Below are 21,592 nucleotides of genomic sequence, written 5' to 3'. Positions count from 1 at the left end.
GAAACTTTATGCATTTCTTTTAAGACATTCTCTTCGGGTGTCTTCCTGCAGATGGCCCCTTCCCCATGCCTGACCCCTAGAAACTCCTCTCCAATGACCATAAAAATACCTCATCCACAAGGTATTTTTCAAAGACATTTAACTCATTGAGAATAATAAATAGTAGGTTAGACACAAAGGAATATTGATTATAGTTAATAATTATTAAATAAAAAGCAGTGAATCAAAAAACAGTACAATAAATTAGATGGGAGCCTTGTCTCCTGGATTCTGTGTCAGTGTGGAGGACTCTTGGACCTGGCTGAGCTTGAGGCCTATGCTGCTGGGACAACCCTAAGCCACATGTGGCTGTGGAGCTGTCACTTCTCCTTATTGAGGATGTGGTAAGCATTCAGTTTGGAAGATGAAATGCTTAAAAGTGAATGTAAAATATCTCTGGCTAGGGAGCAAATCAGTGGTGTAGCACTGGCTTAATAAGTATGAGGCCATTTCAGCTGAATTGAACCACACTAATTGTAGGTGATGGTCTAGGTAAACTCCCAGCAGGTTGTCCTAATAAGCCATTAGACATGCCCTGCCCAGAACCTCCCTCACTAAAAGTTCAGTCAACTTAAGGGTAACTTTTATCATATCTACCTATCCATCTAATATATTTTTTAAATATTTATATAGGTATATACTTTTTTTTTTTTTTGGCTACTGGAGATCGAACCCAGAGAGATCTGGCTAATTGCCCAGGCAGGCCTTGAAATTGCCATCTTCCTGCCTCAGCTGCTGTGTTGCTGGAATTACATACAGGTGTGCAGGTGTGCACCACCATGCCTAGTTCCTGACGAGTCCCTCCCATGTAGGAGGTTCCTGGGCCCTGGGGGACTCTACAGCCGTCTGTTACAACTTTGGTTCAGGGTTGATGCTGGGAAAGTGTTCTCTGATGGGATTTAGACACCAGCCCTGCATTAGCTTTGCTACCTGTGAGACTTAGTGAGCAGACATTGGGAGGAGGGTTACAGCTCAGGATTGTAGCTGGCTGGAGGGGCTCAGAAACACCCCTACCTCCCTGAACTATCGTGGTACAAACCTACACCTCATGACCTTCCCTAGCTAATGAAAGTCCAAAGTGCCATTGCCAAGCATCCAGCTGAAGTAAAAAGCGGAAATTTTATTACTTTATATCATCAAGATCATCAATAGGTTCCAAAGAAGTGTTTGTCTTTTAAAGCAGGATATCGTGACTTTTTCCCCAAAGAGTATCTTAGAAACCACTTAGTAAACATCATAAGAATCTTTTATTTGCCAGGCATGGTGACACACACCTGTAATCCCAGCAGCTCAGGAGGCAGAAGTAAGAGGATCGAAAGTTCAAAGCCAGCCTCAGCAATGGAGAGGCGCTAAGAGACTCAATAAGACCCTGTCTCTAAATAAAATACAAAAGAGGGCTGGGGATGTGGCTCAGTGGTTGAGTGCCCCTGACTACAATCCTCGGTCTGGAAATAGTGTTTTATATGCTGAGCTCTGAGATGATCTCTTCCCTATATGACCTGATTGAGGATCTTACCCCTTTGTTTCTATTTTTTATGGTACCTGATTAGAATATTGTCCAATCCCCCCCCCCGTTGGTTACTTTATAAAGCCTAATTAAAATACTGTCCACCTTACCCCCATTGGTTGTTTTGGAATACCAAACTTATGGCAGGAGTTATCGTGGGTGATAAGTCCTCAGTGGTGGGATGACTCATCTCCCTGTCTTGTCCTCCAGTGGCATTTTTCTTGTACTCTGCCTCTGTCTTGATGTCTGTGTGTGCTTCTATAGGATCCCTTGTCTCCATTCCCCTGCCTGCTTGAGTGTTCAGTTTCTCTCAGTTGTTAAGCATAGGATTCCTAAAAGCACCTTGACAACGAATGAGAATCCTTCTTCTGACTTTGGCACAGCCTATTTCATCTCTTTAAATGTTTGGGAAGACTAACAAGATGCATTTTGTACAGTTTTAACAAGGGCCAGTGGGAGCAAGATCTATCATGGTAGGAATTTTAGGATTCTAGGGCCAGTGGGAGAGAAAAGGGGTTGTGTTTGTAGAGTTCTAGGACATCTTAGGTGTATGGCCTCAAGCAACAATTCTAAACTGTAGCTGCCCATTAGACTCAGGGTGAAAACACATGCATATGTGTGTACAGCTACATGGATGCACACACTTATATGTACACACACATTTACATACTCATTCACTCACATACTTGCAAGTGTGCATACCCCTCACATGCACATATACCTCAAGATACCAGCTCCTCGGTTCTGATTTTATTGGCCTTGAGTGTGTTCTGGGCATTGGTATTTTTCTAAAGCTCTTCATCAGATATGAGGAACCACCATTGAATCAGAGGTGGCTGACCTATGATTCAATATTCTGTCTTTCCACCAATTTCATCGTCGTACATCACCTTTCACTTTAGTGTTATAAGACTAGCTCCTCCCAGGAAGAAAGCATAGAAACAAATAGTCCAAGCTCTGTTCTGGTTTCCTCTCTTGGAATGCTGTGTGGAACTGAGCAGATTGAGGAGCTCTTGGCTTCTGCTGCTCTGTGACAGAGCCGGTTTCTGTGGCCCTGTGTAAGGCATCTGGAGCTCTGTCAGGCCAACCACGTGTCACGAGATCAGTGCTGACTCCAGAGTAGAGTTTTCAGCAGTTTCTACTAATGATGCAGAGAAACCTAAGCATCTGAACACATTAATAAGAGCTTAAAAAAGGATTGGAATAAGGACTTAAAAAAGGGTTTTGTTTCTTCTGGAAACTTAAATGTGCATATCAGAAGTGCCCTTTCAAAAAGTTGAATTAGCAGACAGAATGAAATAATGAACTCTTTTATACCCACTGCCCAGCTTCAACAGTGACCCATGCATGGCCTGCCTTGTTCTGTGCTCCTCCCTCCCCTGTCCTCCCAAACTCTCTTAAAATAAATCTTAAAAGAAATGCCTTTTAATTTTGAAGAATCAAGGTCACCTTCTCTACCACTGTTGTGTGCTTTAAAGATAGTACGATGAGTTCAGAACAGAAGGTGAAGTGACAGTGCTGAAAAATGCTTCCTTGGTCCATGTATCGTGGCCACGCTGTGGTGTGACACAGTGGCTTTATGTTAATCTGGATTGCCTGAAAACAGTGTGCCATATCTTGGAAGATTTTGTTCTAATGATAGAACTCTGCTCCACATGGAGCAGAGTTGACTTCTGTCCCAATAGCATGGTAGAAACACTGTGTTCTGTGGAAACAGTATTCCCATGACGGGGAACCATCCTCATTCTTTCTCCACCTCTCAAGGCAGTCAGAGTTCCCCAGCTGCAGAGAAGCTCAACTTAGATGGCCCTGAGGCCATGCTGACCACTGGTGACTGATTGACAACACACAGCCTTAAAGCCTGTGCTTTAAGCAACTCATTTGTAGCCACCTGGATGCGTTTGAGAGAAATAAATGATGGGGTTTTTGCCCTTTAAAATTCCTTAGTAAGTAAAAACAAGGTCTTGTAAGAATGCTGTTTTGTTTCTGGAGATTGGCTTTATGTCATACCTTTTCTTTGGTACTTCCTGGGTGAATCGTCCTGTGCACAGAGACATGAAGAGAGAGCATTTTGGTTTTCTTTCTGCTCATAGACCTGTCATTGGTGGCTCTGCAACGAGGCAGCTGCTTTCAAGTCCTTCTTTGACTGCCATGTTGGAGAACTAGACTTGCCTATACCAGAAGCTCCTGGCTGCTTTTCATTCCAGTGTTTCCCAGTGGAATTTGTATTGTGCATGGAGGTATATTTTATGTAGACTGGTTGGCTTTAGAGATTGTCTAGGAAGGAAAAGATGTACGCCCACCTCCAACCACTTTTGTAGAGTAGAAAGCTATTAACATATTAGCCCATGTTCCCTGTTCTCTAGAAAAATGTGCCGGTGAGGCTGGGTGCAGAGGCTGAAGTGGGAGGACCCCCTGAGCTCAGGAGTTCAAGGCCAGCCTGGACAACATAGTAAGATCCCATCTCAAAAAAGAAAATGTGCTAATGAAAAAAACAAATTGTTCGGTTTTTTTTTTTTTTCCTTTTTGAGAGATAGATAGATAGATAGATATGAAATAATTTCATGGGCACAGGTTCGTGTAGAAGCTTTCAGTTGTCTGTTGTAACTCAGATTGTGTTTACTGAAACCCACTCTACACCAGACACTGTCTTCAGCGCCTGAGATGTGTGAAGGAGTCGGTATGGCTATTAAATCTACTTCACAGAGGAGGAAACAGACACAAGGATGAAGAAACTTCCCTTTCATCACCCAGGGAGAGGTGGCTGACCCATGATTCAGACTCAGCTTGTATGGCTCCCCAGGCTTTACCCAGGGCCACTTACAGGACAGGTGCATGAAGAAGGGGCCAAGGAAGACTCAGAAGGAAAATTGGCCGAATAGAGGGGACTCAGAAGGGTCAAAGAGTACCGGGCAGAGTGGCATGCACTTCATTCCTCTGGATGAAGGATGTCAGAATAAGTGACCCCTGCCTTCTTGGCCCCACTGCCAAAGCAGGGTGATAGGAGGTGCCTGGGGAACTCCTGCTCTCTCCATCAAGTCCAGATGGCCCTGGCTGGAACCATCCCTCCCTATTCTGAACTCTTGTTCCTCATACATTACTTTCATCAGCGCTGTGGCATAGTTTTGCTTTTCATTGTTGTGGGTTGTGGCTCAGAGGAAGAGCGCTTGCCTAGCATGCGTGAGGCACTGGGTTCCATCCTCAGCACTACATGAAAATAAAATAAAGGTATTGTGTCCACCTAATACTAAAAAATAAATGTTTTTAAAAAAACCTTGTCTCCTTATCTGGCCCACCGGATAGTACTAAATGCCTTCAGTTTTGTTACAAACCTAGCCTAGTACCCACACTAGACAGATGCTGTGGATAGGATCCTCTGTCCCAAATCAGAAAGCAACTTGCTTTTATTTATTTCCATAAAGAGTGTTTTTTAAAGTAAATGTTTACTTTCTAATTGAATTCTAAGTATTTTTCACATGCCTAAGAAAATGTCTTAAGTTACAGAGAGCTTTTTGGTCTGTTGATTTTTTTTTTTTTTCTTCCCCCTACCAGGGATTGAACCTCAAGGTGCTTAACCATTGAGCTACATCCCCAGCCCTTTTTATTTTGAGACAAGATCTCCGTAAGTTGTTTCAGGCCTCGCTAAATTGCTGAAGCTAGTTTCAAACTTGAGATGCTCTTGTCTCAGCCCCCCAGATTGCTAGGATTACAGGTGTGCACCACCATGCCCAGCTCTAAAAAATCTCTTCAGAATTAAGACCCGCTGACCACTGTCATCTTTGTAATAGAAGGTGTCAGTTGCTGATTGTCTCCAAGCATCCTTTAGTGTTCCCTACTTTTCAGACTGCAGAGTAACATCTTTGAGCTGGTCAAGCATTAAGTATAGTCATCCCTAGATTTTCCTAGAAATTGATTTCAGGACCCCTGTGTATACCAGGATCCAAATAGTACATCCTCCCATACAAGTCATAGACGGCTTACAATACCAAATCAATGTAATTGGTACGTGAATAATTGTTATACAGTATTAGTTAGGAAATAATTCCAAGAAAAAGAGTCTGCCATTTAAAAAAAATTTTTTTTAAATACTTTCAACCTGGTTGACCAGAATAGATTGAGTCTTGAGTAACAGTGTGAAAAATAGCACCACCTGTAAAAGAGTAAAAAAGTGTGTTTTTGGTTTTTATTTCATGAAAACATAACCAACCATCCAAACATCAGCTCCTGATAGAATGCTAGTTTCCTCTACCTGGGAGGATGATGTGACTGTTCTCCATGTCTTCCTTCATCATGCCAGCTGCTGTCGAAGTGCCAGGCACTTTGCATGGGGCTTGGCTAATGATTTATCACCTCCTATAACTGCTTTGATGCTTCAAATTCTTAGAAATCTGAAAGGGAAGCATTTATAATAAAGACAAATTTATTACCAGTTTTGCAATAGTCTCCTCTGTAGGAATTGGTGTGCATGTTTTTTTCTCGTAAGTAATTTGGTGCCATAATTACTCTAATGTCTTAGTCCAAATGCATGGCCATACATCCTTCAAGGCATTCTTTGTCTTGGTTGTCTTGATTTTCAGAAGACTGGATTAATGATGGGAAGCGGGAAGCAGGGTATTCTGTGAACGTTGTCAATGAGAGTTTTTCCTGCAGATTTCTCACTGTGATGTAAACAAACCAGGGTTAACTTAGAGTAGCAGCTGGCTTTTACTGTAGGCCACAAGAGAGGCTGCTCTGGGCACCTCAGCATCTGCAGCAGGGCTCTGCTATTTCCTGAGTGTTGGATAGGGGTGAAATGCAAAGAAATTTCATTTCAGGTACCTCAGAAAACTTTCTGGCCATTTTTAAGAACTGATACAAAGGGGAAATGGAGCTTTTTGCAAACTGCAAGTTATAGAAACCGACTTAAGTTTTAAAAGTCCCCTGAATATTAATTGTAACATCTACCGAGGAAAAATTTTAAAAGTTGAATATTAGTAAAGCCAAATTTACTTTGCTTGTCGTTATGATAGATGTTTATGAGTGATTTGGGGTTTTTGTTGAATTCACATGTGTGCTGTGGCTTACTCTACCTTTGGCTGTGGTTTTTTTGTTTTGTTTTGTTTTTTTAATAGTAGATGGACACAATACCTGTATTTTATTTTTATGTGATGCTGAGGATTGAACCTGGTGCCTCACATGTGGTGCTAGGCAAGTGCTCTACCAACTGAACTATAACTCCAGCCCTGTGTTAGCTGTTTTTAACATGGGTATTTCCTTCATCCCATCTCAGAAACTGTGCAACAGTAAGCCAGGTGTCTGCCACCTACCAGAGTCCTGGTCCAGCCGTTATTTGAAACATGTGGCATCATCTTGAGCAGGCTCCTGAGGATAACAAAAAAGCAGCACAGACTCTACCTGGCACAGAAGGTAGCTCAGCCTGCCCTAGCCATACTCCAGCTGGCTCCATTTCCATCTCTACAGCTGATTTGAACTCTGACTGCCAGCAGGTGATGTCAGAACCCTTCAGACAAGGGATTTGATGGTGGAAGAAGAGTCAAGAAATGTATTTCTACTCCTTCTTGGCAAAATGCCATCTGGTTCACATCAGTGGCACAGTTGTACCTCCGTAACTCAGGAGGTTGGTTCTAGGACACCCCATCCCCACCCAATACCAAAATCTGCAGATGCTCAAGTCTCTTACAAAATGACATAGTCTTTGCATGAAACCTATATATGTGTCCTCCCATATGCTTAAATTATGTCTAGATGACCTATACCAAATATAATGTAAATTCTTTGTAAACAGTCATTGTACCATATTGTTTAGGGAATAATTACCAAAAAAAAAAAAGTCTTTGTATGTTCAGTACAGACATAATTGTTCTTTTGAATATTTTCCAACCAGGGTCTATTGAATCCATGGGTGCAGAACCTGCAAATACAGAAGGCCAACTCTATGTACAAAGATCCCAGAGAGTTATGTGGTTTTTACCTAGAACATCATTCATACATTTGAAATTCAACAGGATTTATTGTTGTTGGTGGTGGTGGTATTAGAGATGGAACCCAGGCCTTTACACATGCTAGGCAAGCGCCCTACCACTGAGCTATACTTCAAGCCTCAAAAGGAATTGTTTGTCAGCATTAATCACTGATTCTGCACGTCTTGCAGGTGTCCTCTGTGTGCCAGGTACTGTGTTAGGTCCTAGGGATACAGTGGTGATTGTGGTCTGCATTCTTAGAGTTACAATCAAGGCTTTCATCCAGGCAACAATTACGTTGTCAATACCTCTTTCCAAAACTAAATGAATTGTCCTAAAACAGACAAGCTGTTAGAATAGTTTAGATCATCCTAGCTAGGAAAAAAAAAAATGTTATATGTTATTTGTGAACTCCTAAGAAAGGAATTTTCATTTAATTAATTGTGTAAACTTAAGCCACTCAACAAACTTTTTTTTTCTTTTTTTTAAGCATCCTGTTCCTCCTTTCCTTGGCCCTGTGATATTTGTTTTCATTATTCAAATTGGACTTTGAGGCCAATGGCAGCAGTGCTGGCTACAGAATCAGATTTCTTCCCAGTTCAGTGAAGTCAGCTGAGTGTGTTTAGGGGCTGGGCTGACAGTTTGGACCATTGTGACATAGTGGCTAGGCAGGACTGCTGCTTGCACACATAGTGTTAGCATTTCATATACTACCTCACTGTTATGGTAAAACCTTCCTAGCAAGTATATATATATATATATATTTCTTCAAAAACACTTCCTTCACAGCAGTTCTGTAGCAAAGCTTGTGCTTTATTCACACTGCAGTATTCAGCTCAGCCAAACCGTGATGGCAGCGAAGGGTGGCATTTGGCGTTTGTTTAATCTAGCTGAGTTACTGCTTTCTTTGGCTAGTGTGTTTCAGTATTGGAATTTGGTTGGAATGGATCATGTGGCCAGAGAGAATAGCCAACTGCCTTGCTAAATGCCCTCTTGTTCACTTTCATTTGTGAGAAAACAAGAAGGAAAGCCACTGGATTTGGAAGTGCCTCTCCTTCCCTTCCAGTGGGTGACCTGGGAGCAGCCTGGGCCCCTCTTCCCCTACCCTTGACCTAATGTTGCCCTGTTCCTGCTTTTTAGAATAATTTTCTTTTATCCGTTTTCCCTAAATTATTTGGAATTTTCATCCCACTTATTTTGTTTTTAAAGACATTTCAGAGAATAAAGAGATCTTTCCAACATAAACATGAAAGGGACATTAAGAAAGTGGAGATTTTATAAAAGGCCAGGACTTCATACCTGTACAGCTTTTTGGGGGTAGCCCTCCAGGTAACCCTGTTTTTACCCTTCCTGTCTGTTTTGGATCTTGTCTACAGAAAACTGGACTCTTTCCATGGACTTTACAATTAGCAAACACTAGTTTTTACTTTTATTAGATACGATAATTAGTATTCCCTTAAGCACATTAGTCATAATTAAAGAAATGGGAATGATTTTAGGCTTCTAGCCAGGACAACTGTTCAGATCAGTTGGGACCAACACAACACAATTCCATAATCCTGATCCTATTAATCACCCCAGAAAGCAGCCCTGCTCTTCTGTCCCTACAGATGACTGGTCATACACAACTGAGCAGGCAAACAAGAACCTTCAAATATAAGAACATACCCTTCCACTAGAATGGAACGCTGCCTGCATTGCTGCATCCCCAGCACCCAGAACAGAGAAAGCCTCACAGTTTGGTTCTTGAATAACTTTTTTTCCGGCACCAGGAATTGAACACAGTGATGCTTAAACCACCGATCCACATCCCCAGCCCCTTTTATTTTTTATTTTGAGACAGGGTCTCACTAAGTTGCTGAGGCTGGCTTTGGACTTGTGATCTTCCTGCCTCAGCCTCCCAAGTTGTTGCAGGGACAAACAAGGCAAGGCACCGAAGATAGCAGGAAACAGTTTTATTTGGCTGCTTTCCATTGGATCTTAGAGACCACTATGCTCCTAGCTAACATCAGCTTGGACTGTATATCTAGACAGGCTCTCAACCAAAGGGGCTATCTCTTGTACTATCTCTTGCCAGCAATCAATATAAAAGAATTGGTTCAAGGGTTCCAATAACAATCAAAAGGACCTCAGCAATGACTCTCTCATCTAAAGATCCTTCTGGTGGCCAGCCCACATCTTGGATGGGCCATTCTAATTCACAGAGTATGCAACCTTTGTGGAGTCTCACTCTACAGTCACCAGGAAAACCTTCCTAAAGGTTTCTAACACATTTCAGAAGGCTCAGTTTCCTTAGTGTGCCTCCCATGTTCCATCCTGCATTGGTGTCGCACACTTAGAACAAAACAGACTTTAGGACAAGACTCGCTTCGTCCATCTCCGGCCGCTCCCCTCGCAGGCACTTCGGACCCTCTTAGCCTTGTGAGTTGGTATCAACCCCCGACCTGGAGCTTTCCCCTAGACATTGATTTGGTGAAATTTCGCCATAGAATGTATGAGGTGCCACGGAACCGCACATCAGGACTCTGCACTCGCTTCGGCCCTGGGGTTGGGTCAGAACCCTTCCCTTTGTCTGTCTCATTCACACACTTTCACACAGACATGGCCAGGACAGGATTTCTATACCGCCCAAATTCCAACAATTCCAAACCAAACAAAAAGGGAGTCATGGTTCCCCTCTGCTCGCTGGCCCTGAACAGAGACTACTCGGGCGACTCCTTGGGTCCATTTCAGCTCCAACAACTTTGGAGGGTACTCGGGACCCAACAGAAGGTGATCAAGCCTCTCTTCCACCCACTTAGGCCTCGAAGGGGAAGTCAGGTGGGCTATAAAACCAAATGGACCGGGGTCCTACCTGTTCAGCTGGGCAGTGCTCCAAAACCCTAATTCTGGTTCCTGCTGCCTGTGGGTTCCATTGTGCTCTGGGGTGGCAGCCCCAGGACGCTGGGTGAGTCAATCATCCTTCAGGCCAAGAGTGGCCTGGGCGCCAAGGGGACTGCTGTCCCTCATCGCCCCAGGGAAGCCGGTCCCCAGAGACAAGAGAGGCAGAATAGCCTTCCTTACCTCCTCTGTCCCATCCGGGTCACCAAAAATATTGTAGGGACAAAGAAGGCAAGACACCGAAGATAGCAGAAAACAGTTTTATTTGGCTGCAGCCAGGTTCAGAGGGCACAGCTTTTGCTGTAATCAATCAATCCCCTGAATCCCAAGTTCAGGGAGTTTCAGAATTTTATACCTAGCATGTAAGGGGAGGGGCTCAGAAGTTCACATAAAAACAGCTTTTTATTTCACTGTTCTGGGCAAGTTAACTCTTCAAGGACAACACCTGAGAAGGGGAGCGCTCCATCTCCCCTTTCTTTCCTCTTCCTGCCAGCTGTTACCATGGAGCCCATTTGTAACTTATCTTGAAAATGTAGACATCTCTGTGAAGCCTCAGCTCAAGGCCAGAGGCCTTGTTTGCACATTTCTTCAAAGTACTATACTGGATACGTTTGTGAAAACTAGTAAGGGGGTGTCCAGCACCTGGAGTGCTGGTATCTTCTCGGCCAGTGGCCAAGTAAACAGGGTGACACGAAAATATGAAGTTTATCTACATTGAACTCTTTTGCAGAGACTCTTTTGCTGACAGTCCTAAAATCAGCCATGGTGAAGAGGGCTTTTCTGTGGAGAAAGGGGATGCCACTTCAAAGTCACTGGGATATGCCACCACACATAGCTAATAACAGTTTTGAATGAATTAAATATTATAGTCGAGACCATGAGGTCACTCATTTGTAAAAGGTGTCTCTTCTTTATTGTAAAGTTGCTTTACAATAGAAACAAGCACTTTGAACATCTCCTTTTCCACTGCCCCCCATCTATGTTATTTTTGTAACTTTGGTAAATTAGTAATGTACTTTAGTCTCAGTTTTCCCATCCTCAAGACACAGCTGGTGCTAGAGATATAGCCTAGTGCTAGCTAGAACTCTTGTCTAGTATGAACAAGGTCCTGGTTTCAGTCCCCATCATATCTAAATAAAAAGTTGAAAGAGTCATTTTAAAAATATGGCTGGTGATGCTTATTTCCTAGGATGCTGCTGGGGTTGACAGGTAAAGAGCCTGTCACAGCCCCTGGCTCTTCATTGGCACTGGTTGTTCCATCACCTTCTCATTCTGCCCATTTCCTTTCAAAATCTGCTGAGAGCTTAGACCCTCTGTCAACTATCCAACAAAGCCCTCTTGAGCATTTTCTAAGAAAATAATACTAAGGTAGAAACTACCACTACATAAAAAATTTAACCAGAAAATTTCCTAGTTGAAGGGTTGAAACATTTGGTGGCTAATAATAAATGCAGCGTTCTGGTTTTGTTGTTTTGTCTTGGTTTTTTGAGCCAGCCAATATTTTATTCCAGATTTTCCAGAGTCAGGAAAGAAGCACAGTAGAATTTTTAAAATTCCTAGGGCTAGGCAAAGTCTCTTAGCAGTAGATAGATTGAGAACCCCCTTGCAGTCACCCAGCACATGTCACTCAGCCATGCAGAAGAGCCATTTCCTCAAAGAAAATGCCACCAGATCCAAAGGAGTTGTTTGTATGCTTTCTGATCTTTAGTTCACTGGCTCTCTTGTGAGTACATGTGGCCAGTTTAAAAACACTAGTTTTCCGCCAGGAGAAGTGTACCTCCAGCCAGATTGCCTGTAGCAAAGTATCAGAGTACAGATTTCATGAATATCTAGGACCCCTGGAAAGAGGAAGAGGATCTGTAGACACATATTCACCTTCCTTAAAAGCCAATGTCAGTCTTTGATAAGGGCCAAGTAAAGAAGAGCAGATATTTCAAAATAATTGCCAAGAAAGAGGTGAGAGGAAAGGAAGTGTGCCACAAGTCCTGATCTGAGATGATTGGTGTTTAATTGACATGCATTTCTGTAGAAATCATCACACCACCATGAGGTGGCCACCATTACCATGTTGATGTGTCTTTTTTTTGGGGGGTGGGGGTACTGGGGACTGAACCCAGGGGAGCTTAATCACTGAGCTGAACCACACCCCCAGCCCTTTTTATTTTTTATTTTGAGACGGGGTCTCACTAAGTTGCTCAGGGCCTCACTAAGTTGCTGAGGCTGGATTGAATTTGGGATTCTCTTGCCTCAGCCTCCTGAGCTGCTGGGATTACAGGCATGGACCATTGCTTGCGCCTGGTTTCATGTGAGTCTTTGTCAGTATTTTTTAATGCTATAATTTTTTATTTTATAAAACTAAGATCATTTAGTGTGCATTGTTTGGTTTGTTTGGGCTTCGTGTTGGAAACTTTCTCAAATATACATTGGCTCTCAGCTGTTCATGTTTGGGAGTGATGCACTAAAGACCAATTGGAAGAACTGTGGGGTGGGCCTGTGCATTGAGGGGCTTTATGTCAGGTAATTGGATAGGCAGCCAGACTCTTCACTGGGGACCCACAAATGTTCATGTCTTATATGCTCTGCTGCCCTTGGGTTTTTCCAGAGGAGATCCTCAAATCTATGGGGCTTGAGGGACTTAGAAGGAGAAGAGAGTTGAAAGACCCATAGTTGATTTAATATGTTCACCCTCAATTATGTTTTATTCCAGTGCATATTGTCTACCCTCCCTATGCAACAATCTCTGGTTCAATGTCTATGAAAAGGAGGAGGGGAAGATCCAGGGACCCAGGCACTCTACATATAGTCCTCTAGGGAGCCTCCCTTTCCACCTTCACCCCAACCTCATTGCCCTGTGGCTTATAGCTTGTGCTTGTGTATCATCCTTTGCTAGGTGGAGAAAGTTGCCATTCCTACATCCAATGTCTCTCTTTTATCAGGTATCAGCATTTTTTGCATGTGTGTGATTGTTACATGAGAACTATGATGAGAATTTAAGCAGAATAATGAGGTAGTGATTTGGTGTGGTTACTGCGCCATGTGTTACCAGAAGTCCCATCTGTGTTTTGTACCCATTTTGTTGATGTTGTTTACTTAACGTCATATTGTAAACATATCACCCATGTTACTAAATGTTACTCTTTGAGACATTGAAAAATAACAGTATTATATTCCACTGAAAGAATAGGAGAACTTTGCTTCTTTGGGGACATAAGCAAATGTCAGAAATCTTCTCAATTAACAAGTTTACATCTAGGATAAGCATAAATTCTTAGACATGACCTCTAGAGCTGAAAGAAGTAGGTACCATTTGAGACTAGTTGTCCAACCATAATTGAAACCAATTTACAAGAGTGATTTCTGCATAGCTCTTGAGAGGAGACGGTGACAGGAGCAAGTTAAAGGGAGGTGGTGGAGCAAGTTAGAGGTTAGTTGAGCACTGAGCAAACTCCTCCAAGGTTCTGAACTGGATGGGAGTTGTGCTTGTACCTGCTTCCCAGGGGCTGAACAGGAGGTTGAGGAGCCAGGTATGGAAGAGTTAGGCTTGGGTACATCTCTTAGTTCATTCATTCCTTCTTTGCCACATGTGACTGAGTTCCTACTTGCCCAGTACAGTGGCCACAAATTCATTTTCTGGCTCAAATAACAGACAAGGCAGGGAAACAGCACTGTGAAGAAAGAGTGGGTCATGGGATAAACAACCCAGACCTTGATTTCATTGTTGGATATGTTTCCTGACCAATTGATGATGTATAATATTTCAAACATTTGTGAAAGCAGAGAGAATAGCACTTCTCCACATTTGTTTGAAGAACTTTTAAAAGAAATGCACTGTGGCACGTGCCATGGAGCCTCTGCTCTGCCACAGCCTGCACCTGCCCTTCCACTCTAGGTAACTGCTGTCATCCATTGAGTTTCCTAATCATGTTTTACCATTTTACTCCAGTGGCACATTGTAGCTGAGCAGTAGTATTGTTTTGCAAGTTTTTTTAAAAACTTAGTACACTATGATTTTGCAACTTGTTTTTTTCATTCATTATGTTTTTATAATTTATGCATGTTGATAGATGAGTCCCTAATTCATTTAAATTGGTGAACTGTGTTGTGTATTCTGCTTATATTGTACTTATATTGTACTGAGGATTGAACTCAGGGGCACTTAACCCTCTTTTGTATTTTATTTAGAGACAGGGTCTCACTGAGTTGCTTAGCACCTCGCTGTTGCTAGAGGCTGGCTATGAACTCAAGATCCTCCTGCCTTAGCCTCCCAAGCTGCTGGGATTATAGGCATGCATCACTGTGCCTGTCTTTGCTTATCTTCTCATTATCCTCTTGATGGACATTTAGGTTCCCAATATTTCGTTGCAAACAGAAGTGCAGAGACATTTCTTCTATATGTCTCTTCCTGCTTATGAGGGGAACTTCACCAGAGGATGGAAGAGGAATTTCAGAGTTGTAGGAGTGGAGCACTTTTAACTTTACTAGACCATCAAAGTATTACCTTATATGGCTGTACCAACTCCTACTTCTTTCTTTAGGTTATCAGTGCAGGTCTCTATCCTTGCTAACACTTGCTGGTATCAGACATTTTAAATATTTGTAAATCTAATTAGTGTGCAATGTCACATGTTTTTTTTTTTTTAATGAAGTTCTGTATTACTAACGATGTTAGACATCTTTTAACTATTTGAATTTTGAATTCAGAGTTTCCCACTGAGTGTTTAAAATTGTGTAAAATTGGAAAATGACTACTGATTCTGAGCCTCACTCTCCTGATTTTGATGAAACATGAATACCCATACAGTAGAGTTGCTATGAGAATTAGAGATCATACCCAGAGAACACAGTCCTGGCTCTGATTTTGTCTCAGTCATGAGTCTTTCTACCAGCACTACCATGAGGGGTGCTCCCTCTCCATGGAGGAAACCCCCAAAGACAATTGTCTGGAGCAGCAGAAGCCAGTCAAAGAGGTCCATTTGGAGCTGGTAGAGCTCTCCCAAGAATCCCAGTAGAAGTCCTGGAGAGCCATGTGGACATTGTGCCACAGGGGACAGCTTGGTGAGCCCACGGTGGCTAGGGATGCAGCAGCTAGTGTCACCACATACATGCCTGTGGCGTTGCACTAGCATGTTAATCCACATTGCCTGCCTCTTTCCACCTCATACCTTATTCTCCACAGAGCAGCCCAAGTGGTCCTTTTAAAATAGAAGCCAGGTCTTGAGTTCAAAACCCTCTCATGGCTCCCCTGTCTCATTTGGTGTAAACCAAAGTCCATATTGTGGCTTATATGGCAAGTTTTCAAACTAAGGTCTGTCCCCCATTAGTGAATCACAAAATCAATTTAAAGGGTTGTGGCCAGCATTTTGGAAACGTAAGGTAGAGTTGAGTAAAAATTTGCACCATGTTGCTAGTGCTGATTCAGTTATGTGCACATGTACTGAGTTTTCATGCAAAATAATTTTTTTCCTGAAGTCATACAGTAACTGTGGCACCTACTACTGTTTCATCCAGATTGAACTTTGTGCTTCTCCTTGAACACACTTGGGCCTTTGCAGTTGCTGTTCCTACTTCCAGAAACCTCCAGGTTTCTGCTCAAATGTTCCCATCTTAGAAATGCTTTCTTCAAAAACTACTCCATTTACAATAGCCTCAAAAAAAAATAATAATAAAATACCTGGAAATCAATCTAACCAAAGAGGTGAAAGACCTCTACAATGAAAACTACAGAACACTAAATAAAGAAATGGAAGAAAACCCCAGAAAATGGAAAGAGCTCCCATGCTCGGATAGGCAGAGTCAATATTGTCAAAATGACCATACTACCAAAAGCGTTATACAGATTTAAAGCAATTGCTATTAAAATCCCAATGAGGGCTGGGGATGTGGCTCAAGTGGTAGCACGCTTGCCTGGCATGCGTGCGGCCCGGGTTCGAGCCTCAGCACCACATACAAACAAAGATGTTGTGTCCGCCGAAAACTAAAAAATAAATATTAAAAAAATTCTCTCTCTCTCACTCACTCTCTCTTTAAAAATAAATAAATAAATAAATAAAATAAAATCCCAATGACATTCTTCATAGAATTAGGGGGGGAAAAAAAAGCAATCATGAAATTTATTTGGAAAAATAAGAGACCCAGAATAGCTAAAGCGATCCTTAGCAAGAAAAGTGAAACAGAAGGCATCATAATGCCAGACCTTAAACTATACTACAGAGCTATAGTAACAAAACAGCATGGTATTGGCACCAAAATAGACCTGTAGACTATTGGTACAAAACAGAGGACACAGAGACAAACCCACATAAAAATGTTTATGTCATACTAGACAAAGGTGCCAAAAACATTCACTGGAGAAAAGATAGCCTATTCAATAAATGGTGCTGGCAAACTGGAAATCCATATGTAGCAAAATGAAATTAAACTTCTAGTTCTCACCTGGCACAGAACAGAGACTCTGTGCCTAATAGAAGGAAAAATAGGCCCACATCTTCACCACGTCAGCCTGGGATCTGACTTCCTTAACAAGACTCCTAAAGCTCAAGAAGTAAAATCAAGAATTAATAAATGTGATGGTTTCAAATTATAAAGCTTTTTCTCAGCAAAGGAAACAATAAAGTGATGAGAGAGCCTATAGATTTGGAGAAAGTCTTTATCACATGCCCCTCCAATAAAGCATTAATCTGTAGGATATATAAAGAACTCAAAAAACTTAACAACAACAACAAATAATAATAATAATAATAACCCAGTCAATAAATTGGCTAAGGAACTGAACAGACACTTCACAGAAGAAGAAAAACATTTGATCAACAAATATATGAGAAAGTGTTCAACATCTCTAGCAATTAGAGAAATGCAAATCAAAACTACACAAAGATTTCATCTCATTCCTTTCAGAATGGCAATCATCAAGAATATAGGCAACAATAAATGTTGGCAAGGATGTGATGAAAAAGATATACTCATACATTGGTGGTGGGACTGCAAATTGGTGTACCACTATGGAAAGCAGTATGGAGATTCCTCAGAAAACTGGGAATGGAACCATCATTTAACCCAGCTATCCCACTCCTTGGTTCATCCAAAGGACTTAAAATCAGCATAATATAGTGACGCAGCCACATCGATGTTTATAAGCAGCTCAATTCATCGTAGCTGGACCATGGAACCAACCTAGGTGTCCCTCAATAGATGAATGGATAAAGAAAACGTGGTATATATACTCAATGTAATATTATTCAGCTTTAAAGAAGAGTAATGTTATGGCATTTGCCAGTAAATGGTTGGAGTTGGAGAATATCATGCTAAGCAAAATAAGCCAATCCCACAAACCAAAGGCTGAATGTTTTCTCTAATATGCAGATACTAATACACAGTAAGGCGCGGGGGTGGGGCACTAGGGAAGAATAGGGTTACCTTAGATTAGGTAGATGGAAGTAATGGGAGGGGAGGGGATGGGATGGGATGTGAGGATAGGAAAGATAGTAGAATGAAACAAACATTATTACGACTGCATGGCCAATATGATTCTACAAAACATGTACACTCAGAAAAATGAGAAATTATATCCCATCTATGTGTATGATATATCATAGCGCATAAATGCATTCTACTGTCTTTTATAACTAATTTAAATTTTTTAATTAAAAAAATAAATGCTTTCTTTAGACATCCTTTTATAAAATAGTAATCCGTGTCTGGGGTTGTGGCTTAGCGGTGAAGCGCTTGCCTAGCATGTGCGAGGCGCTGGGTTCCATCCTCAGCACCACATAAAAATAAACAAATAAATAAAATAAGGGTATTGTGTCCAGCTACAACAAACAAATAAATAAATAAATAAATAGAATAGTAATCCCCCTCCAAAACTCAGCACTTGTCACCATCTAACATCCTGTTTACTCTGTTTTCGTTATTAGCCCTACTAAGATACATGCTCCTCAGTTTTATTCACTGCTGTCTCCCCAGGGCTTAGGATAGTGCCTTGAACATCCACCCATAGGAGATGTATATCTTGAAGGAATGACAGAGTAGTGGGCTTTCAGTAAGCTGATGGAAGACTTTATTTCCTAAATACATACATAATCAAACTCATCTTAGAAGATGTAGGAAAACTGCAAAGAAGGACTTGAAATCAATACCTGATCCCACCAAACAAGGATGACAACAGCGTTAACATTCAGAGATGTTCCCACCACTGTTAAATTGTGTGTCCTCATTGCTAACAATCCTTTCTCTCCAGTTATGAAAAGTTTTGTGAGATGTTAAGGTCAGAAGTATGGGAGGCCCCTAAAGTTTGCTAGTGGCAGTTACTGGCATGGAGAATGCTGGAGATAGAGCTACATGTGTGTAATCCTTTCTGTAATTTCCTTTCTTTCTTTTTGGTACCAGGGACTGAACTCAGGGGCACTCAACCACAGAACCACATCCCCAGCCCTCTTTTGTATTTTATTTAGAGACAGGGTCTCACTGAGTTGCTTAGTGACTTGCCATTGCTGCTGGCATCTAGGTTGCTTCCAAGTTTTGAATAAAGCTGTTATACATATATTTCTGTAGGTTTTTATGTGGACATGTTTTCAACTCCTTTGGGTAAATACCAAGGAACATGATTGCTGGGTCATCTAGTAAAAGTGTTTAATTTATAAGAAAACACCAAACTGTCTTTCAAAGAGGCTGTACCATTTTGCATTTCCAACAATGAACAAGAGTTCCTGTTGCTACAGGTCCTCACCAGCAGTTGGTGTTATCAGTGTTTTGGATTTTGGCTATTCTAATGGAGGTACATTGATAGAGGTTTGTTTTTTGTTTTGTTTTGTTTTGTTTTGTTTTTGTACCAGGGATTGAACTCAGGGGCACTCAATCACTGAGCCACATCTCCAGCCCTATTTTGTATTTTATTTAGAGACAGGATCTCACTTGCTTTTAGCAGAGGTTGGCTTTGAACTCACAGTCCTCTTGTCTTAGCCTCTCAAGCCGCTGGGATTACAGGCATGCACCATGGCACCTGCGGTCCTTTTTGTAATTTTCAAAGGCACTTTTTAGCCTTGTCCCCAAATGTAGAATTATATCTATTTCAGGTCCATTGTTTCAAAAACTCACCTATCCATCTCTCTGTGTGTCTCTCTACCTCTCTCACACCATCATGCCAGTTCTCTCTCCCTGACTGGGTATAATCCTTTCTCGCCAGTTATGAAAAGTTTTGTGAGACGATTAGGTTGGAAGGACAGGAGGCTAAGGTGGCCTGGCTTGTGTTTGCCCCTGGTAGACATGCCATTGCAGAAGGCTCTGAAAGCTCTTCAGATGCCCAGAGTCACTAATTCAGTGATATGTGTCCTGAGATTCCAGCGGGCAAGTCACAGCTAGATCTTAAACAAAATGATGGAAAACCGAAGCTGTTGTATAGATTCTGGGCCTTTGGAAATGTGAATAAAAAATAAAACTCCCAGGGAGGTTGTGATGGGAGAATCACCTGAGCCCAGGGGTTCAAGATCAGCCTGGGCAATATAGCAAGGCCTCGCCCTAAGGGGGGAAAAATTCTTTAGAAAGTGAAGAAGTAGGTAGCAGGTTTCTAAAAATCCTTCAAGTCAGGGCCAAAGTTGTGTCTGGATGAGATAGGCCTCTGTGCTGTTTTCAGTAAGAGGATCTTGCTAATAGAGATGATGGTAGCATCTTGCAGGCAGTATGTCATTTGTATAGATGTGCAGACCAGCCAGTCTTCCCACATACTCAGCCGACTTAATTTCAAGAGCCAGCATTGGCCTGTAGCCCAAATAGGAGAAAATCTGTTCTTCCAGAGTCACGTTGAAACTGTTCGTGCTTTGGCTCTGATGACTCTGTGGCTTGTTTTTTTGGCTCTCTCAGTGCTTGGTTATGGCACAAGTTAGTCCTTTCTAAACTCAGTCTCATCACAACATGGAACTTAGGTGGCAAAACAGTCCACCTGTAGAGGTGAACATGCTATATCCTCTTCTCCTTTTCCAAGACATGGATGGTGGGTGCTGGATACCAGGCGCACCAGGGGCACAAGGGACAGATAATGGCTGCCTTTGAGAACTGTGTGCATGTCTCAGGCACAGTTTTCTTCCTTCACTCACCAATGACAGATTTCCCTGCCTTCTCATAGACCACTCCCCTATCACCTTTCTTGCTATGATTTTTCTCCCTGCAGCCTGATGGGTAGAAATGAAATCTTTTCCTTTATGTAGACCTTTTTCCTCTGAAGAGTGTGAATCAAAACCTTCATTAATTTCCTTGTTAAATTTATTTTCTTTTAGTTGTAGATAGACACAATACTTTTATCTTATTTTTTTTTATTTTTATGTGGTGCTGAGGATTAAACCTAGTGTTTGACACATGCTAGGCAAGCATTCTACCACTGAACTACACCTCCAGATGGTTAATTTCCTTCTTAATTCTGACCCTTACCACTGTGTATGAGCCCTGGCAGACAAGTGGTCAGGTGGCCTTTGTCTTACCTGATCTTTTTTTCTACCCATGTCAGGGACAACATTGTAAGTCCAGAACAAAGTTTACAGATGAATTCTCTCAGCTGGGCAAGCCCTTCTGACTCCCATCCTGAACCTACCTGGGAAGGGAGAGAAAGATCCCTTCAGCCTGGGGTCATGCAGCCCTGGCCAGCCTGAGTATGAGCCAGCAAAGGGGCCAGGAGGCTGGCTCTTAGTCTCAGCATCTCTCTGCTACAGACCCCACACACTATCCAGGTCAAGTGGTTTTCTATTTGCTCTCTACATGCAATCCTTTCCTCTCCCTCAGACATGTATGGAGTCACCTTCTGAAAGCCACCCAGCCCCACCCTCCATCTGATAGCTTCTTTTGCAATTGCTGCCTCCCTAGCTTAGTATTAGGTTTTCTCTTGTGTTGGGAAAACATGGAGCTCTTCCTACTTTGGAGATGGCTCCTAGAATTTTCCTTAGAACTCCATCCTCTGTGGAACCACAGTTCCTCCACCTAGAATGCATTGCTTCTGTGCTGTCTGCAGAAGGCTTCCTGGCTTTCCATAAGCACTCGGAATACCAGGCTGGTCTCTCTCCGTGGAATGATGATCCTGGCCTGCACTGATCTAAATTTCCTTCTTTGTTTTCTTGGAAAATAGAGGTTGTTTCCAGTGAAAATGAGGCACATGATCATCCCCCCTGTGGATTTTGCGTACTATTTTTTGGTGAATTCTACAAGCCAGATTGTAAAGTACCTG

General features: G+C 42.1%; 1 protein-coding gene and 1 long non-coding RNA gene across 4 annotated transcripts in view; one reads left to right on the top strand and one right to left on the bottom strand.

Moving 5' to 3' along the window:
• Lats2 (large tumor suppressor kinase 2) overlaps positions 1-21,592 on the top strand; it is a 74,841-nt gene that overhangs the window by 29,826 nt on the left and 23,423 nt on the right. The gene's annotated exons all lie outside the window — the stretch shown is intronic.
• LOC124094789 (uncharacterized) lies at positions 5,524-10,702 on the bottom strand. Of its 3 annotated transcripts, XR_006852328.2 has the most exons (5): positions 10,361-10,702; positions 6,853-6,907; positions 6,050-6,204; positions 5,796-5,934; positions 5,524-5,696 (listed from the first exon to the last, which is right to left on the bottom strand). It is a non-coding gene; the product is annotated as an uncharacterized LOC124094789 (long non-coding RNA). The 3 variants fall into 3 exon arrangements; XR_006852329.2 differs by lacking the exon at positions 6,853-6,907 and having other exon boundaries at positions 10,361-10,700; XR_006852330.2 differs by lacking the exons at positions 6,050-6,204; positions 6,853-6,907 and having other exon boundaries at positions 5,606-5,696; positions 10,361-10,692.

This window comes from Marmota monax, unplaced genomic scaffold (genome assembly GCF_021218885.2).
Source record: "Marmota monax isolate L192 unplaced genomic scaffold, Marmota_monax_Labrador192_F-V1.1 WCK01_AAM20220418_F8-fsc00043, whole genome shotgun sequence".
Lineage (NCBI taxonomy): Eukaryota > Metazoa > Chordata > Mammalia > Rodentia > Sciuridae > Marmota > Marmota monax.
Note: the sequence above shows the minus strand (reverse complement) of the source record. Positions and strands in the feature narration are given on the sequence as shown.